The sequence below is a fragment of the Symphalangus syndactylus genome, chromosome 5 (assembly GCF_028878055.3).
Source record: "Symphalangus syndactylus isolate Jambi chromosome 5, NHGRI_mSymSyn1-v2.1_pri, whole genome shotgun sequence".
NCBI lineage: Eukaryota > Metazoa > Chordata > Mammalia > Primates > Hylobatidae > Symphalangus > Symphalangus syndactylus.
Window position 1 is genome coordinate 113,148,170 of NC_072427.2, and position 13,905 is coordinate 113,162,074.

Sequence of the window (13,905 nt, forward strand, 5' to 3'; positions counted from 1 at the left end):
AAGCTTCAAAATGTAGGCTCAAGCAGTCAAGGGTATGCAGTTAAAATTTTTTCTAATGAGAGACTACAGAAAAGCTTTATCTAATTTACATTTTTGAAAAATCACCTTAACCGGTGTGAGCAAAATTAACTCTAGGGGGAGAAGAATGAAAACAGAAATATCAGTGAAAGGGCTATTGTAGCAGATGACAGTGGCTCCAGATAAAGTGGTAGTTCTGGGGGTATGGGGAATTGGCTGTACTGGAACAGAGTTGAAAGTAAAGTTGGCAAGACTTGCAGATAGAAAGAATGTGAGTGTCAGAAAAAAAGAGAAATCTATCACACCTTGCTTTTACACTGGAGATACTGGGTGGGTGAATGTTGGTACCATTTCCTGAGACAGGAAATTGGAAAGGAGCAGGATTTCAGGAGTAGATGAGTGGGAAACTATGAGGCCTGTTTCACACATGTCATTACTTCTTAGGACAATTTATACATCTCTCTCCCATTTTGAATGTATAATGTTTTAGTCTACATCAAAAAAGATCTAAATGGTGTTGGCAGATAGGTACCTCCCATGAATGTATACAAGATGTGAAAACAGTGCTTCCCTACATACGTTCACTCACCCACCTGCCCAAAATATAAAAGTGCCCCTATTGTTTTATATTATAGCTACGTATTTATTCATTGAGACACATAATTTCATTTGGATCATGAAACCACTGATTAAGGTCAACCAGAGAACATGCAATGAATGTTAGTCCTTTTTTTTTTGCTCTAGATAACCCCTGTGATGTCCTGAGGCAATCTTCTGTGGGTCCGTTTTCCCCATCCATGAGTACTTCTCCACGGTCCTGAGATTGCGAGCAGAGATACAGAGTTCTCTGGGATGTTTTTTTCTCTGTTGGTTTGTCTGTCTCTAACTTTCTTTTAGAACCATTCTCAAATCACATTTCCTCCAAAAATCTTTCTCTCATTGCTCTGGGCTACACAGAAAAAGAAAAGCCCAATTCTATTTTGAAGTTCTGAAGAGGATCGATTTGTATCACTTCTTTAGCACTTAGAACTGACTTAAAATTCTTAGTTTTCCCTCCGTTTCAAGATGTTTTCTACCTAGCTGTATTGCAAACTGCTTAAGGTAAAAAGTGGTCTTTTGTACACTCACATCACTCTCTACTGAACATAGTGTGCACATAAGATAATTTTGATTAGTTTTTGCTGATAAATCAGAAAAACTATCTTCCAAAATGTAGAAAGTTTGCAAAATTGTAGAGTTGTTTGGGGACTTTTTTCTTATATATTTGTGAAATCTGGAAGCAAAATTACAGGTACTCTAATCCCACAGTTTTTTTACTTGCATTTGAAACTTTGCTAGATAAACCGCTACTTGCTAAAATAAAACCAGACAGATAGATAAACAAAGAGGACCAGAACAGACATCTATGCTTATAAGTGGCATGCTTTCTTTTGCTAACTAGTTTGTTCTTTTGTGACTATATTTTGCTTAGTTACCTTGATCTGTTTTGAATGATACCAAGCATTCCATTGACTTATTTTACTCATAAGCAATGATAATTTGCATGAGGATAAAGAAGGGACAAGACAGCAGAGTCCATTTGAAAGGAGCTTCCCACCAACCATGTTGGAGACTCCTGATTCCTCCTCACTTGACTGGAAATTCAGGTGACAGTTATCTGGTGATAATCATTAGGATTAATGTATACAATTTATTTTGATGTATAATCTGTAATGGTCATACAAACACTAGTATGATTTCCTGAATTCACTATTCTACTGGAAAGAAAATGTTTTGATCAGCTAACAAATACATACATCCTTCATTTATCCATGGTTGTTTTCTTTTTTCTATTGTTGCTTTTCCTGTAAACTCGATTATGTGAGAGTTAATCCTCAAGGACTTTTATCACCCTTGTGTACAATGACCAGATGAGCTTTCTCACCAAATTCAACAGAGTCGTGGAACACTTGGACCCAGCTGAGGATTTTTATGGCTTAGCCCAAAACAGTGAGCTTTACAATATAACATGACAGGAAACAAGCGAAGAAGTGCATGTCTATATTTGCAGACATCTTTAGTTATGGGTAAACACTCCAAAATTATTTTTCCCAAGTGACAGGTGAAAGCAGCATAACTTTGTTGCTTTACCTCTATTCTCACTGACCAACTTGCCCAGATAATTCCACTTCTCTTTCCCACACTCTTAATTCAATCTGTTACAAGTCAGTCTTTTAGAAAGCTTGCTGTGCTTGGTGGCCAGAGACAAATTTGTTTCAATATTCAGCTAAGTAATTCAAGTGATAGCCAAAAGGCTGACATTACACTCATTAATGACTGAAAACAAAACACAAGAAAACAAAAAACCCATAAGAGATCAATCAGATTTTGATGAGAGAAAAGGTAAAATGCTACGGTGGGAATACAGTGAGAAGGTTGATCAACATGAAGAATTTCTAGGTTTCATCTGGACTATCTTTTTCAATGTGTGATTTGAGGGTATATCTTCTACTGTTAGCAGAGTATTGTTTAAACTTTCACCACCAAAATAGCTTGTCAAATTCCTTTGTGTAGCAGACACCCAGTTATTCTCAAAAAGAATCTTACTCAGAAAACAAGCTTGGAGTTACCTTCTTCTAATATAAAAATCATGAGAATATTAATGCTAATACTAATCTCTAGAAACGATCTGAGGAGAAACAGAAAAACGGGACCCCAAATTCTTCCTCTGGAGTAACAGATCTCAATAAAGAGAAAATTATCAACATATAATTATAAAACATTCAAATTCCTCCTCATGCTCAGAATGCATAATTAGCACATCTGCATTTGGGAAGATGAAATTTAACTCATCATGTGTTATAAACATCTTCAGATATGGCATAAAGTTTTCTGACTATTTCAACAAGCATACATTAGCCTCCTCCAGGGTGCCAGGCACTGTGGGCAGAAAGATGAATAAGACAAGGAACTCTGCCCGGCAAACTCTAAGACAAGATGATAGGGCTGACCCTCAGTAAGACATCTAGAGGCCTCCACAGGGCAAAGACCTTTCCTAAACTTCCTCTTAGATTTGAGCTCCCATAGCTTTTCTGAGCCTCAGGACCTTCATCTGTGAAAGCACAGAGATGAAGTCTGTGACCATTAAGATTCATGCCATATCGAAAACTCCAAAATTAGGACTCTAAAGAGTTTCCAATACAATTAGAGAGGAAGAGATGAGTAAAGTGTGAAAAGTAAGAGAGATAGAGATTGAGAGAAAATGAGCCAATAGAGAGAACAGATTTCATTGACTCAGAGTCTCATTTGGAGAATATCAACTTGAAGTTTTCTTAGGTTGGCACTTCAACAAAAAAGGTACTAAGAAATACTTTGACGTTTCAAAAGAACAATCTATTTGAGATAAATGGTAGTGGACTACTGAGGGAGTACTTCAAACCATGCTGCAATAGCCAGAAAGCCATGCGGGAAAGATATTAAGACAAAGACAGAGAAACCAATGGAGGTAGATACCGGTCAGAATCTTGCAAACATGAAGATAGGCACAGAGTGATTATGAAACTTAACATCATCTTGTTGATGATTTTGATTGTTCATAAATTTGAAATTGTTGATACCTTGCCTGCAATAGAATGCCTAGAACATCTTGTTAGTTCGATAATGTAAAGTGGAGGTTTAAATGTTGAAGAGAAGGAACTGCCAGGGTCTAAGGGACGGCATCTTCCTTTAAATCCTCTTTGATGAACAGAAAATAAGAATGGAGAATATAGGAACCTTCTGTTTCTCGAGGGCACTAAGTATGATCAGCATGATTACTTCAACCTCCATTTATCATCTCCAATTGCCTTTTACTTTACAAAGCTTACATTCTAATTGCAAAGAAAGCCTATAAAGAAATAGAATGCAAAAAAAAAACAAAGTTTTTAATATTAACTACAGGCAGCAAAGAATTTTTAAAAAGAAAAACATATATCACTGACAACTGGTGCTTAACTATCGTGTAAATTGCCACGAAAACAGTTCTTTAAGAATTTAAGGGGAGGCAATATTGCCACCATGATTTGGTTATGTATTCTCCTGGAATTGAACGCTGAAACTTAGTGTATTAGGTATGATCCCAAACTAGAGCCTCTGTTTCTATAAATTCTGTAAATCATAGTTACCTGTGATTTTTTTAAGCCTACCTTACGAAATATTTAAAATTCCGTCAGTTAGCTGCGGAATGTAGTACAACTTGGAAAGTTGCTTTTCAGTAGCACCTTCTTGGATCCAAGAGAGTGAAGAAGCACCCCACACCCAGATTAGACCTGAACTATCTCAAAGGATAAGAGAATGACCAAACATACCACTGCAATTCCTACCCTATCTGGGAAAAGTTATAACATTATCCTAGCACATCAAGGAGTACTATTCATACCCTTTATGAAATGAATAAAATGGTTTGCATTAATTCCCAACACAAGCACACAAATATGTTCATTACGCAGTAATGCTTATTGAGTGTACAATGATTATGTGAGTGTAGAAATCTGTTCTCATTACATCTTCAACCAAAGTGTTGGTAGTGTTTTCATAAAGCATGCATTAAGCAGTCTTAGCACATACCAAGTATATATTGAAAAAATTTCATGTGCAATATTTAGGATACATCCCTTTTTTTTCCCAGACATGCTCTAATTATGTCTTATGTTTGGATCATGTAGAAAAACTTTTTTACTTACTACCTACGTCTTATGCATGTATTTTCCTTAAATAAATGTCAATTATACTTTGATGTTTATCTGGTAAGCCTTGTCTCATGAAGATGATTTTTTTAAAACATCCAATTTAAAAATTTACAACCTCAGAAGGAAACAGTAAAAATAAAGATAGCCAGGTCCCACCTCACATATATATGTATAGTTTTTAACAATACCTACAAGACTTATACCAGCAGCATAAGATTTTGCATTTTTCTACACTATCGAGTGGGTTACAATGTGGGTTATCAGTTAAATTCCCACCTAAATCATTTCCAAGTGCCCTATAATGTTTGTAAAATTAGTAAACAACTGCTTTAACCAGCAGCTTTTCTTTAATTTTAGGATAAAAGCATGATAGTTTAAAATCACTGATAAATTTGGATTAAGACAAAACACACTGAGTGCCTTCCATAAACAAAATTTTAGGATAAGCTTTTAATGACAATTAAATTTTTTTTTTTAGTAAAATCACTAAAAAAAAAAAAACCACACAGATTGGTAAATTAGCTTCTGTGAATTAGGATATGGAAAATTTTTGACTCACAGTGGTAGGACCCAAGTGTATTATTTTTCTTTGCTTACATTCCTTTCCCAAATGACTGAGCAAGCTTATTATAGGACCAAATTACTCAGTGTCAAAACCGTAAAGGGGGATTCAGAATACAACTAAATGTGTTGGATGTCTCCCATGGGCCAAGTACACAGGATAAGCATGGAGCAATCATTTTCATATTCTGAGTCTCATAATTCTCAGAGCAATGCTATTTATTTTTCAGATAATGAAATTAAGGTTAAACTACAGGCTGTATGCATGTTTCCCAAGGTCATATACCGAGTATATAGGGGAGCATGGACATTAACATATTGATCTAATATTAAAACTCCTGCTTATATTTTTATTCCATACTCCCTTCTAGTATGGATTAATTATCAGAAGCCATAACCTCGGTTAGAAAATTCTGAATGTTCAATTTGAATCTGGCATTGTTTTGAGAAGGGCAAGGGAGTTTGCCAAACATATCCTGCTTTTATTATATGTGCTTGCAATAGCGATTTTAATGTCTTTTAAAAAAAACTTTGCATACATGAACTGTTACTTTTAGAACCTCTCACATCCATGAATTCCTACAACCCTCATTATAACACTGGTAGCAAATAGAGGTAGTGATATAGTTAAGGGAAAATACATCATCAAGGGTAATCAAGGGTAAGGATCAGAATTCATACAGTTCTAAATTCTGAAATTTACTCACAGTAGTACACTTCTTGATAACATAGGCAACAATTAGAATGAATTGTTTATAAACTAAAAAAAAATACCTACTATTTTCATTCTATCAGCCTTAAAATCTATTTGCAGAAAGGTCAACCTAGAATCACAGTCTCTTAAAAAAATGAGAAAATAATTTCTCATTTGCAAACTTCAAAAATGGCATGACTTGGACTCAAGTATTTTTCTATGTGGCTCATTTTTAATTATCTTGAGCTGGTAGAAAAGTGATGTTAGCTCATAGGTCTTTGAAAATAAATCAACAATAATTAACCCCAACTTAAATTCTAGTAACCCATCTCATACATCAACAGAAGTACTCTGTGTATGTGAAAATATAAACATGGCATGTTTGACATTTTGGAGCATCCTTAGAGAGACATTGATTTGTAATTCAGATCACATAGCATCTTTGATTTCTCCCACTTGCCCATGCCCTTTCCCCATCCCTTCCTCCAAAATAAAACACAAAAGCTGTATCTGCAATGGATGGAGAGCAACGCAGGAATCTGTGCAGAGACTATCCATCACATTTCTGTCTTAATTGAATGACACCAGAATGAGATCGATAAAATGTAACAAGAGACAGCTTTGCATTTCCACACCCACTTATTCCCCCCTCCATTACTCTCAGCCACCACCGTGACCAGAAAGCTCAAGTAAAAAACATGAACCCTGCTGCCAGACAAGCTGTTAGGATATGAATAAACTTGTCACAGAAACAACAAAACTTATAAACATTAGAAGGGAGCTAGGGAGACAAAATTTATTAAAGGAATATTGAACAGCTTCTTAATAAAAGCAATTTCACAGATGTATTCTCACTCCTAAATAGCTTCCTCAAATGCAATGTTTCAGTTAAATAATCTCAACAGCTTTCCCTAGGTGCCCAAGATTACTTGAGACTGCATCAATGGCTGGCTCAAACACAGATGTGGTGACAACTCAGCTCAGACCTGCAAGTCCTACGATAAATGCGGGGCAGCTGTGATATGTGTATGTCGAAGGTTCCCAAGATCTCCAATGCATTATTGATAACCTCATCACTCCGCGAAAAGCAAAAGCTGACGTTGTTATAATCTCAACCTTCTCCTGAAGAGCTCTGGCTTTGCCCAGGTATTGATCACAGGAAGAAGTAAACCAAAGGGTAAAACAGCACATGTAAAAATCCAGAAGGTTAAGGTTTGCCTGCATTCGCTATGAGTGCATTAACCACAGTCACACGGCCTGTTTCAGTGTGTTTTACCTTTGACGGTTTACAATGTGGTCCTACTTCTAGGCTACATGTTGTAATAATTCATTTAATACTCCATATCTTGAGCTTGTTACAAGCTATCCTGGAACAAAAGTCCGTATTACAAAATAAAAATAAACCTTCCATGTAGTTGTCTAAAAGGCAGATTTTTTTCTTCATTCCAGTAAATTTTTTCTATATCATTTTGAAATTTAATTACATATAGGTGACTGTTCTTTCTTAATCTGTCTTCTTTCCATTGCATGTAACCCTTCAGGGAAAAATATGTACCTACAAAGATACTCTATATAATTTTACTCTTTTATTATTTTAAATAATAATGTAAGACTACGAAACATATTAGTGCCTAAGTTCTTTTAAAATGTTAGATGTGATTTTAAGTTATTTTTAAATGATATGTTGAATAATACGACAAAACATAAATGTCACGTCTTATCACAGGTAGTTCAAAGTGAGAATTAGAAGGTATATCCAAAGTATGATTCAGAGCTTGAATATTTTATATTTTCTATGTTCATACTTGGAGATAAAATCTTAAGTAGCCTATCTTTGCTACTAAAAAAAAAAAAAGAAAACAGTTTCTGATGAAGCCTATGTTGGTAGGGACAGCTAAGGTTGTTGATGAATGCTAACAGCTCTAACACACACACACACACACACACACACACGCACACACACACACACAAAAGAGAGTGAGAGACCATTATTTTCTTAGCTGGTAGATGACTAGGTAGTTTGCAAAATGATCATTAGTGACTGGTTGCTCCTGGATTCCAGAGCAAAAGAGCTTACAATTCAAACATTATTTATGAGTGAAAACAACTGGTCATAAGGCACTAAGAGCAAAATGTACAGAGTTTGGTTTCAGCTGCAGACAGTGGTCACCTGAAGCAGGAGCTGATGGCTGCCTGTCCAGGTAAGACACATGGCGTGCAGCAGTGAACCTGTTTCATCCACCTTTGACTTGCCGGGCCTTGTATGTGATGTCATGTAAATTTGCCCCAGTTACAGATTGATATTGTTCACCATGAAATTAAGGCCCCAGAAAACGTGAATATACTAAGAGTAGTTACAAGTCTTTATACATGGATGCCTCTATTGTGAGGCATACAAAATTGTTAGTACATTCTAAAATAGGTAAAAACAAAAGCGCCCCAAGGTTTATCACATTGTTTTGTTATGCTTTGTGTTTTTGAATGAAGCCATTGCTCACTATCCCGAGTGCTGCAGGAGCTTAACCCCTGGGAAAAGACAAGTTTCATGGAATATGAAACTTATTTGAGCAACAGAAACTAAAACTATCTTGGAATAAATATGTTCTACATCTGATCATTTTTTATTTCATTTATTGTTGTTTGCTTTCGTTGGTGGGCATTCTATTTAGCAGTAAGAAAAAGTCAGGCTATTTCTGGTATGCATGAGTATATCACTTAAAAAAACTCATGAAAATATTAAAAATGACAGCAGAGTTAGGTAGCATTAGAGTGGGTTATGGTCCTCTAAATGTGTGTGCACCTCACAGTGGGGGAATTTGATGAACCCCAAGTGTGCCAAGTAAATCAGAGCCCAGGAGCTGGATGCAACTGCTCCATAGTGTGACTTCACACAGAGAACATAGTTTATGCTGAGGGGTGGTTGTTGTTGTTGATGTTATTGAATGTGGGTTATTTTTAATTTTTAAAATGACACTGCGGCTAATTAGGGGTATTGGCACAGCGTGGACTGATGAAGAAACTGATTACAATTATAAAGACTTCTGGGGCCAAAACAGTCAAACATAATGCCTGCTACTCATGATGGCCCCAGCAGTGTCTATATGGTTGTCAAGTATGATTAAGTGAGAAGCAAACTGTATTTATTATTTTTTTCCTACGGGATTTAGATGCCCATGGATATGGCTCATAATATTACCAGAGTCCTACTTCTTTTCTTGTATTTTCCTTGAACAGTTAGAATACTCAAGAAAGAGAAAAAACCTCCATATTATTGTATTCTCCAGAATCTATAATATGGCAGGATAAGTCAGAGAAAAATCATCTTCTCTAAGTAACTTTCACAATACTTTATCACTCTTAAAACTTGAAGTCAGTTCCAGACTTGTTTATTTTTCACGTTCTATATATTTGAAACTGACAAAAAGCAAGAAAACATACTGGAAATACATCAGTAAAATGAAAAACAAACAAATGAAATTTAACTCTGGGGAATTTATTTTTTAGAGCACACGCAAAAAAGAAAAATAACCTTTGCTTAATCCTATGGGGTCACCTATTGAAATGCAGCATCTAAACGTAGTTTATGTTTGAGTTTTGTTCCCTAAGAGTATTTTTCATTTGGGAGAAGAGCACTTATTACATGTTACAAAAGAGCCTGAATGGGTATTCAAATAACTGCTGTAATCAAAAGATTCTTTTTTTCAAGGAAATGACCATAGATTTTTATACTTATTTTTGCTTTGCTATGGGCATTCTAGAATGATAGAAAGATTCTCATTTGTTTCCCCATCCCCTGGCCCCCTGGAAGCTATTGAATTGTTCTGGTTTTGTACAGTGTAGAACAATCCTGCAATAATAAAACATTTCAACTTTGTACAAAAGGTGAAGCTTTCCATTTGAAGTTTTTCTTTAACGGGAAAAAAATAGAGAAAATGGGCTGACAGCTTTAGAAAATTCAAACAATTCCCCTTGCCAAGATACGTATTTTGTGAGTTTTCTTTAATTTTGGATTTGGTACATATGTTTCCTCTAACAATGAATGCTTTCAATTTCAGAGTTCAGTTTCTGCTCTCCCTACTCAAACCAATCTTCACCTTTTAATAGGCAATTATTTTTCTAATTGCTTTGTAAAAACTTTTTTCAGGATGATTTTGAGACACTCAGCTCTAAGTTATACATTATGGTTGCATTTAAAACAAACAGAGTGGGCAATAAACTGTAAAATGGCACTTGATTGGTAAAAGCATCTTAGAGTAAGAAAAAGAAGCAAGAAGACTATACTTCAAAGTACTAGAAAACTTTTGTAACTTACGAATTCATAAAAATCATAGGGGAATCTGTTGAGAAGAATTCTTTCAAGGAACAAAATGAGCAAAGCAGTATAGGCTGTGATAGTTTTAATGGGATAAGTAGTGTTGCGATATTTTCTCCCACTGGCATTAAATCTCACTTCACAAAATGGAATACTCTCCTACTGTATTTTCTCTTTATAACCCATTACTTACATGGAACTACATTTTTTTAATGTTTAAAAAAATACATAAAGCCAAGCTTTCATGATCTCAACTGTTTCATATATATTCATTTGAAATACAATGTTTCGAAAAACATTTTCATGTGGCAAAATGAAACAGGAAAAAACGGTTAGAAAACAAGAATAAGTAATATGCTCTATATTATGAGAATTTAACCATCAGGTGTGAAAAGAAAGGCAATCTCACTCAGCTCTGTGATACTTCACAAAAGCGTGTTTAGCAATGCTAATTTTAGCATTGCCTGCACAAGTCGAATAATAAAAATATATGTGGCTAAGCAGTTGAGATTTGTAATTGCGATATTGCATAGATGATTCCAATACAATTCAATTCAAATCAGGAAAATTAGTTGATATTTCATGAAACCAACTAAACCTAAAATAAAAGCTTCCTTCAATCTCGATGTTTTAAAATCAATTTATGACAGGCTGTTTAAAAGACTTGTTTAATTATTAATTGAAATGTTTTATCTCATGGTTCTCTTAAAAAGTTGCATTTGATATTATCTACCACTGACTAAACACAGAAAGTAAAATACACACATGGTTGGGCCAATATTGCAAATATCCTCATTAGTATCATGCTATAGAAAAACAATGAAGTGATTTTGTCACCAATTACTGACAATTAGCCTAAGTACAACAGTTAATTTCATGGAAATAAAACCACTGTAAAATGAAAGGAACAAAACCTATCATAATTAATGGCATTTGCCTGCATTTCTCTACTGGTTATTTAATTAATGAACCATAAAAGTTTGAAGTAATTTGAACAGCTAAACACATATGCAAAAATCAAAAGCCTGTGTATCTGGATTTTCTGAATTTTAAGTATCTGTGGAAACATGTTATTTGAGCAGCAGAATTATGTATATCGAGTTTTTATCCCCTGAACCTAAAGATGTCATACTTTCAGACAATGCATTTGTCAAACAGTAACACCTATTATATTAAGTTACAGAGAAATGTCTTGTGAGAGCTTGTCATTATCCTGTTATAATGCTTCTAGAGATAGGGAACTGCCAATAATTGTAAAAACGTTATAATCTTAAAAGTTCCTAGCTTCTCTCACCCTTTCTTCTCACTCAAACTTTTCTCTGCACTTGCTTCTTCCATGGTTTTTCTAATGTAACACTGTGGTCTGTGATCATGAGCATGAGGATGTCCACTTGTGATTCCAGGTCAGTTTTGTCTCATGCATTAACTCTCTGCCACAAGTTTCAGAGCTTGCAGTGTTGGGATGTATTACGAAGTCAAATCAAGATTTAAGATCTTGTTCTGGCCCCTCCCAAAGCTGGAATGGACTCATTTTGCAGGCTACCTACCAATTGACAAAGTAAAAACAACTCAAGGCCAGTGACTTCTAAAGCTAAACTTCAGAAAGTGTACCCTTGCAAATATTTTTCCAGTTTCAACAAGTTCAGAAAACAACATTTTAAAACCTCACAAAGCCTCTCTATAGACTGTTGCTTAATGAACAGCCACATGGATTTTAAAACTTTAAGTACACAAATAAACATTTTAGAGGTTTTTTGGCTGTGCAGAGATAAGATCCTCTCTGGGGAGACGACTAGAAAAGGCCGGGCTCCTTTGTGCAGACTCCTGGAATGTGCTTGCTTTTCATTTCTTTCTTTGTGTCTGGCACACTGGCCTCACAGGCAGTGTCTTAAGCCATGCAGGGTCAGGGCAAACAGAGAACTGCATTCATGGACAGATCAAGTTTATGTGAGAATCTGCTCCTCCACTGCCCTCAATCTCCATATGAATTGTTAATAAAATCTCAGCCTGAAAGCTCATCACCCCAACAGTGGGGAAGTCATGCAGAGAATCCTCTCGTTCGGAAAAACAAGATTTCTTCATCTTTTTCATCCTTCGCCAGCATTCGTGGGAATTCCGCCATGTAACCTCCTCCTGAACTAACCCGCACCCCCTCCCCAACCAATACCCCATTCCTCTCCACAACTCTCTAGGTCGCACCTGATCATCATCGGGGGAAGCAGGGAGCCGAAAGACAAAAGAAACATTCTTATACCCACAGCAAATCTACCACAATATCAACTTTGCCTCTGCAGTATTTTGCTGCTGTAAAAACCTTCAGGCAAAGGGAAATATCAATGCTTATTTCTCTTCCAGTTTGTGTCAAACACTAGAAAGACTTTCCCATAGCTTTATGACACCATATGAACCAGAGAGCCACAGATATAATAAAAGGTCACATATAAAGCGAAGAACAGAGTCCTACCCTAATTAACTTGATATCTCCATGCAAATACTGGACAGGAACAAGACCCGATGTGTGTGGCAGGCAATCTTGCGTGTATCTTCTAACCTTGCTACAGTCTAGCTGGGCCTCTTCTTTCCTCTGCTTTTGCTCCTTGAAAACTGTTTTAATATCGAACGCTTTTCAGAGGGATGGGCTGATGAACGAAAACATGAATTTCCTGCTTGCCCTTTAAGGTGGGTTAAAGGGGGTGCTAGCAATCAATTACAGAACAAAAGAACAAAAAAAATGACTTAAGAACCTACAAGTGAATGTATAACAGTCTTTGCAGTCTATTTTTTTTTCAACTAAGTGCTTTATCTGTATTTATTTACCTTTATCATAAATAATATACAATATCTATTTCATTAGAAAAGGACGTTTGCCCAGCAGCTCCTAAAGAAAAGCTGTTTTCTACTGAAAATGCCTTTAAATGCACTTAACTTTCATTTCAACTTGATGAGTTAACGAGGAGTAAAGAAGTTTAAAATTTTTTCTATATTTATGCTTCAGATTTTCAGATTGCTTTAACACACTCTGATCTATTTGCAGAATAAAAAGTTACATTTTCAAGTCTAATCAACATTCTGGCCCTATCAAATCTTTATTTTCTTATTTTATTTTGGTAAAAAAGACAACATTAACTTTTAAACTCTGTACACAAATGATTCCAAGGTATCTTTCAGTAAACGTCTTTTTACTGCAGCTGCATATGTCAGAGAAAGTTGAATACTGTTTAAAAATAATACTTCTAAAGTACACATAAATAAATCTGATTTGACTAAATATTATGCAAACTTCTATAACCATAAATCCAGAAATGCTGTTAATATTTAAGAAGATAGAAATGCACAAACTCTCAAACACATACAGAATTTCTTTTTTCAAGAGGCAAAATAAAAGAAACATAAAATCATTCCTTAACCATTCACATAACAAAGTCATATACATGTATTATTTCACTCAATTTATCTAAAACAAAGTTGCTATTATAAATAAAACATGCATTTGCTCTATACCCATAGGTATCACTCTTTGTATGTGAATCATAGGAACCAGTAGGTCAAAGAATTCTCTTCTACCAAATTTGAGTCACAGAAATTTGACAAATTTTCAAAAGAAAGAAAATTTA

General features: G+C 35.3%; 1 protein-coding gene and 1 non-coding gene across 2 annotated transcripts in view; one reads left to right on the forward strand and one right to left on the reverse strand.

The window, feature by feature from the left end:
* The window catches only part of LOC129482846 (uncharacterized), a 558,703-nt gene that overhangs the window by 356,897 nt on the left and 187,901 nt on the right, over positions 1 to 13,905 (reverse strand). The window lies entirely within an intron of this gene.
* Positions 7,835 to 7,914, forward strand: LOC129483757 (small nucleolar RNA SNORD74). The gene has a single exon (XR_008658254.2). It is a non-coding gene; the product is annotated as a small nucleolar RNA SNORD74 (small nucleolar RNA).